Below are 6,290 nucleotides of genomic sequence, written 5' to 3' on the forward strand. Positions count from 1 at the left end.
AGTAACAAATCATAATGTCAACTAGTGTATTTTAATTTTATTTATTTATTATTTTTTATTTTTATTTTGTATAACTTTTACTGCATTAATAGCTAGTCAAAGTTTGCTAAGAAAACTAAAAAAAAAAAAAGCCTTATTAGCTCCTTTGTTACAAAAGGGAAAAAAAAACAAATAAAATATTCCATCATCCACGATGATCTTGTTGAATTGTAAATTCAAGCATTTGTCTTCGAGCATGCTTCATAGAACACCACTTTTTATGTCTATTCTATTTTATCAGTAATAATTTAGTGTTAGTGTTTATGTTCATAATGAGAAGGATGAGTGGTGGGATATAATTGAGTCTTTGGGAGATGACATTACACCACACACCACAACTACATTAAGTAATAAAACCCCAAGAAGGACCAATGTGAGCATGCTTCTCACAAGCAAACTTGTTGGACTCCAGATCAAGAGAAGAAGCTTGATGTCGCTTTGTGCCCACACGATCCTTCTTGTAACCTGCAAAAACCCTGTCACAACACACTTACCTGATGCCCAAAGGCAAGAATGAGTAATAGTTCGTTGCAATACACGCGAGATGAAAACCTAAGCTTTGAGTTTTGAAGACTACCTACAAACCCCTGAGAAGCAGCTTCTGTTGGAGGACTTACTTGAACTGACTGGACCTTAACCAACTCTTTTGAAACCCGATTTGCAGCTGCATCAACTGTGGATGACCGAGAAGAAGCACACAAGACCTTTTGAGAGGGAATCGCTTGGTGCTTCGAACCACATAAAGGAGGAACCGAAGGAATAGAGGTCTCTGCTTCCCTGGATTTTTCACCTAGGAGGACCTTTGTCAAGATTTGAATTTTACTCGGGACAACCCGAACCGTCACAACTGACATAGACCTTGAATGGAAAAAACTGAGCACATCACCGTGCATAAGACGCTGCAAATTAGAGGATGTAATCTGAAGAGATGAACCAAAACATCCGCAGGATTGGAACTAGTGTTGGCAAATCATTATCCCGCTGTATTGACCCCGGAAGAGACTCACTTTCCAAACCTTTAGAAACTATTTCATCTGACACTATCAAAGAAACCCCATCAACAGGACAATCCACATCACATTCCATGTCATCCCTACTAGGCAACACTTCTAGAATGACCTCCATGTCACAAACTCCTTGCTTGTCTAAAGAAGTAGCTTCAACAAATGGTGTAGTTTTTGAGCTACCTAAAGTGTGGTCTACAGAAGAGGCACAACCTAAAAGCCTTTCAACCTCCTGTAATTCATTCGACACTTCCATGTTTTTTGAGTCAAAATAAACTGCCTTGCAAAGGTCCAATTTGGCAGAACTGAGATCACCTAACCCCTTAAACGCTAAAGCTCTCCTAAACAAGCATTTGGTATGATAGGTATCATACCTCAACACAAATGGACATAACCTAATTACTTTATCAAAGTCTTGTAATTTCAGGGCACACGCAGCCAGGTTGAGATTCAAAGCAAACGCTAAAGAACGAAACATAGCATAAGCCTCCAGAGTTAATGGTAAAATAAAACAAAGTAATTTGCTCGCTATATCATACTTGGAAAAAGAAAATTTAAACTTGCGTTCTCGAAACAAGGAATTACCTTCTTCCTTAAAGACTTTAGAACGGACCAAAACATCATCAGGACAAGCTAAGGAATCTAGGATACGAACAACATGCTTGTCATTAAACCCATCAGGAAGATGGAACTCAGCAAAAGCAGGACACGTGTCCATTTCAAAATACCACCCCCTCAACGAAACTCGAAAATCTGACGGCGTAGATACCAAGCGGATTAGACAACCGACTTACAACTTACAAGCTAGCTAAACAGAACAAGAAACTCAGCGCCCCCTCTGAAACAACCACTAGCGGGAAGCACACAACATAAACAGAAACTAAAACCCCAGTAAAGGAAGTAGAAAGTAAAAAAGGCTTAGAAAAGGAAAAAAAGAACCATAATAAGAAAGCCGCTGATGGAGAACGGTCGGTTGTACACGACCTTGATAATTGCAAGGATAGGCTCCGGCACCTCTCTCAGCTTGAGCGAAAAATTCGAGCAGTTGTTCCCCTCACCGAACACAAAAATCATATTTTCCCAACAACAGCAAACATACCCAAAAGCAATAAACCTATACAACACTAGCTGTAGTGAACGCCACCACCCACAACACTAGCTAGGTTGACCAAACCTATAACGCCTCTTACTGTGAATTAATAACTTAAGAAAATAACAATTAGATGCAGGGGAAAGGAGGGCTCACCGGCGTCGACAGAAAAAACAGGCAAGACAATCACCCACCAGCGAGCTATGGAAAGGTGGGTTGACGCTGGAAAGATAAGAGTTTGGTGGTGGAAGGGTAAGCACAAGAGGGAGAGGCTATGACTTACACCGTATTCTTATTTTTATTATTTTTCTTTTTTTTTTGTTGGGGTTAATCATTGTCTCTTTGCTTGAACTCTAACATTTATGTGGTTGTCCTGGTAACAATATTGTCTTTGCTAATGATTCGTTTCCTCTGTATATTATGTAAAGTTTGTTTGAGTTTCGGTATGATGGAAGCACTTCATCTTTGTTCACCTCCGATGGTGTTGAAGTGAAAATTTGAGTGTATCTCTTTGACGAAGAAAAGTTAAACATGATTTGTGACTATCCTGGGTTTTTTCAAATGATGTGCTTGCCCTCCTCTTCATGGTTTTTTTTGGCTTGCCAAGGTAAATTATAACTTCATAGAGTATATGTCAATTTTTTTTTAATCATGTTATCGATAACACATTACACCCAATGATTTATTGGTATTTCCACACTCATCTCACAATACATAAAAGAGGTTTGAACTGTAGGAGTTTATAGGTACTATAAAGTGGAAAAACATGAATCATATTCATAAAGCACCTAATCCCAAGATCGTATGCACAACACACAAGGCACATAATCATACCTTTGAAGTGTGAATTCCACGAAGCAAATTGACTGGCAAATCAGGGAGAGAATAGAGCCCCAAGCATTGCTCCTCTACTTAGTCCACGGGATTCGAACGAGCCGTCCACCAATACTAGATTGGTCGAGTGAAAAAGGAAAACCGCGATCACCGCCTTTAATGGACTAACCGACCACCACGAACCACCACAACCGGCGCCGAGGAGGAGAGAGAGCCGTGAGAGAGAGGAGTATGAGAGGGGTTTGGTTTATTAGGGTTTGATCAAACTGATCACTGAATTGCACTACTGAAAATCCTAGGCACTTAGTCTATTTATAATCCTATTATAATTAGACTAAGTCACGAAGCCCAAAACCCTTCTTATTCCTCCATATGGCCGGCCATGCTAGGGGATGAGGCCCATCATGGGCCTCGTGCTCTCGTGCTCGATCTAGGCCCTTTGTGTGACCTTATAGGATCCGTCAAATTGGGCTTTAGCCTATTTTGCTAGCCCAAAGATCGTTAGTACCTCTAGCTATGATATAGCGACGACCCAAATGAACGAACTTAATTATCTCCATAATTTGATCCATTTATATATCTAGTAATTGTACATGATGAAGACATAAATCCTTCAATCTCCCACTTGTCTGAGACAAGTGGACAATATTCAAATTCCTTAAGTCAATGTGTGTCGATTTGATAATATGATTGCATCACATTTCGAGATCATATTAATCCACAAACCGTTTATTGAAATTTGAGTTCGAATTACAAAACCAAATGATTACTGAGTAATGCTTTTGAACGTGGCCACGTATTTTCTAAATTCTCCCTCTTTAAGCGACCATGACACATTCCCTAATTTAATAGGTAAACTCAATTCAATCGTGTAGCAACAAGGCTCCCACTCAACTTTTGAAGTAAACAGGAAGCATCCTTTATAATCTCCAGTTACGGGTAGACGTTTGAATGTACCATAGTTAAATCAATCATTGAATAGAATCAATGTTCCACTCATGTCAAAGGAATCCACTATATCCGGAAGCTCTATACTTAAAATTCAAAGTAGGTCATTAGTTCGATCTTGCATCATTCATGCATATCCAAGTGATTGACCGAGCATCACTATGCCCCTATAGCCCATGAAACTGCGCTATCCAATCAATCTTACATGCTAGTCCGATTATTGAAAGCATTTATGTCCACTTTAATGATTTCAAACTAGGAACTTAAATAATATATGAATTTTGTTCACCTGTGGGGTTTCATTCACCAGGTTATTAACCTGATGAGCCCATCAATTCATAATTATTTTAGAGATTTTATTTAATTTCCAAAACCATAATTAAATAAGAGAAATAATAATAATTTCTGTTTAAACATAATTCTGCAAATATATGCATTCCTTATGTAATATGTTTTCTCAAAACATACACAACTTGAATTACATAACTTACTGCAATCCAAGGCTTTAATATGACTCTCATACCTTAGTCTATGGAAGGGGTTTAATGAATGATATTCCGCTCATAATAAAACTTTGCAGATCACGACATCCCGCTTGTCATTAATCTCATAAACGAGGTAATTTCTCATATCTATTTGTTTGGATTTGTGATGTGACCCTGGCTCCTTTGTTTTGGCAAAGGTGACCTTTTAGTCACAGGACAATTTGATCCAAAATTCCTCCTTAACTACTCTTACTGTAGCTAAAACACATATTCTGACATTGAGTATGTGACAACATTCTGCTTTGAACTCTCAAGCTTACTGTCCTTCTCCATTCAGACACAAAATGCATCTAGATCAACATCTAAAGTCATCTTGCCTGTTTGGAAACTTGCATCTGTATAATTTTTGACAACTTCTTCACTTGTGCCACCTTAAACTAGAAACATTCCTTTAGTGCTTCTCAAGTACTCAAGGATATTTTCTTGGTAACTTTCAGTATGCTTATCCTGAACTTTTTTAAAAACTTGCTACACATGAACAAGTCATATGTAACATCTTGCTTTTTACATATCATGGCACATATAATGGACCCCGTTTGCAGAAACATAAGGTACACTATCCATACAACTCAACTCCACTAGCTTTTGAAGGCACTGAGTTTTTCTGAGCGTAATACCATGAAACATGGGAAGATATTCTCTCTTAAAGTCTTGCTTCATAAACTTGTCAAGAACCTTATAAACATAAGTCTCTCGATGTTGTCCAATCATTCTTCAAGATTCATTTCGTGGATCTTGATTCCCAATATGTACTCAACATCTCCTAAGTCTTTCATATAGAAACAACTCCTTGACCACTGCTTGACTGATTCAAGCATTGATATGTCATTTCATATGAACTGTATGTCATCTACATACAAGACTAAGAAGACCAATTGCTCCCACTAAACTTCTTGTCTCTACAAGAGTCCTTTTCGTTCTTTGAGGAAATCAAAATGTTTGATTGCCTAATTGAAATGAATGTTCCAAATCCTGGATGCTTACTTCAATCCATAAATGAATCTCTGAAGTTTGCAAAACTTTCTAGGATTTCTAAATTTCAAAACCCTTAGGTTGTATCATATACATATCCTCCATCAAGAACATTTCAAGAAGATGATTTTGATATCCAATGCTAAACTTCGTAATCGAAATAAGCAATCAATAGAAGAATCTGAATAGGCTTACATATCTAATAGGTTTGACCCCATTTGTAAGGCTATCATGGATTAACACATCTTTATAGACATGGAGTCCATTCTGGATTTCATGGCCTTAAGCCACTTTTGAGTTGGCACTTACCTAAAGCTTGCTTGTAGGGTATGAGTTCTAACCATTCCAACAGGAAAATTTTAGAATCCATCTTTTCTCAGAATTTCAACAAACTGTTTGTTTTGATCCTAAGTAACTACGATAGGTATAAGCAACAATAGAATTATTCTCTTCAACTCTTTGAAGCCTTTCATTCAAATAGGAAGATAGAAGCCTCGCTAGTTGAATTAGCTTGCTTCGACTTATGATTTATCAAATTAGCTGATTTCATACGCCCTCGTTTCTGATGTAGTGTTATCCACATCCATTTGTTGCTCGTCTCGAATCTCATCAAAATCTAACTTTACTCCCACTTGGCTTTGTAGGAAGAGATTTCTTTCTATAAAGACACCCTATCGCGAGCAACAAACACTTTGTTATCTAACGATTATAGGAATAATACCTCTTAGTTTCCATGGGAAAACCCACGAAGAACTATTTAATTGATTTAGGGTTCATCATGTCATCTTTGTAAACATTTTACAACGATTCCATAACCCTTAATCCTGTTTAGAAAAGACAACTTTTTAAAACATTTCC

Source organism: Chenopodium album, chromosome 16 (genome assembly GCF_948465745.1).
Source record: "Chenopodium album chromosome 16, dcCheAlbu1.1, whole genome shotgun sequence".
NCBI classification, from domain to species: domain Eukaryota; kingdom Viridiplantae; phylum Streptophyta; class Magnoliopsida; order Caryophyllales; family Amaranthaceae; genus Chenopodium; species Chenopodium album.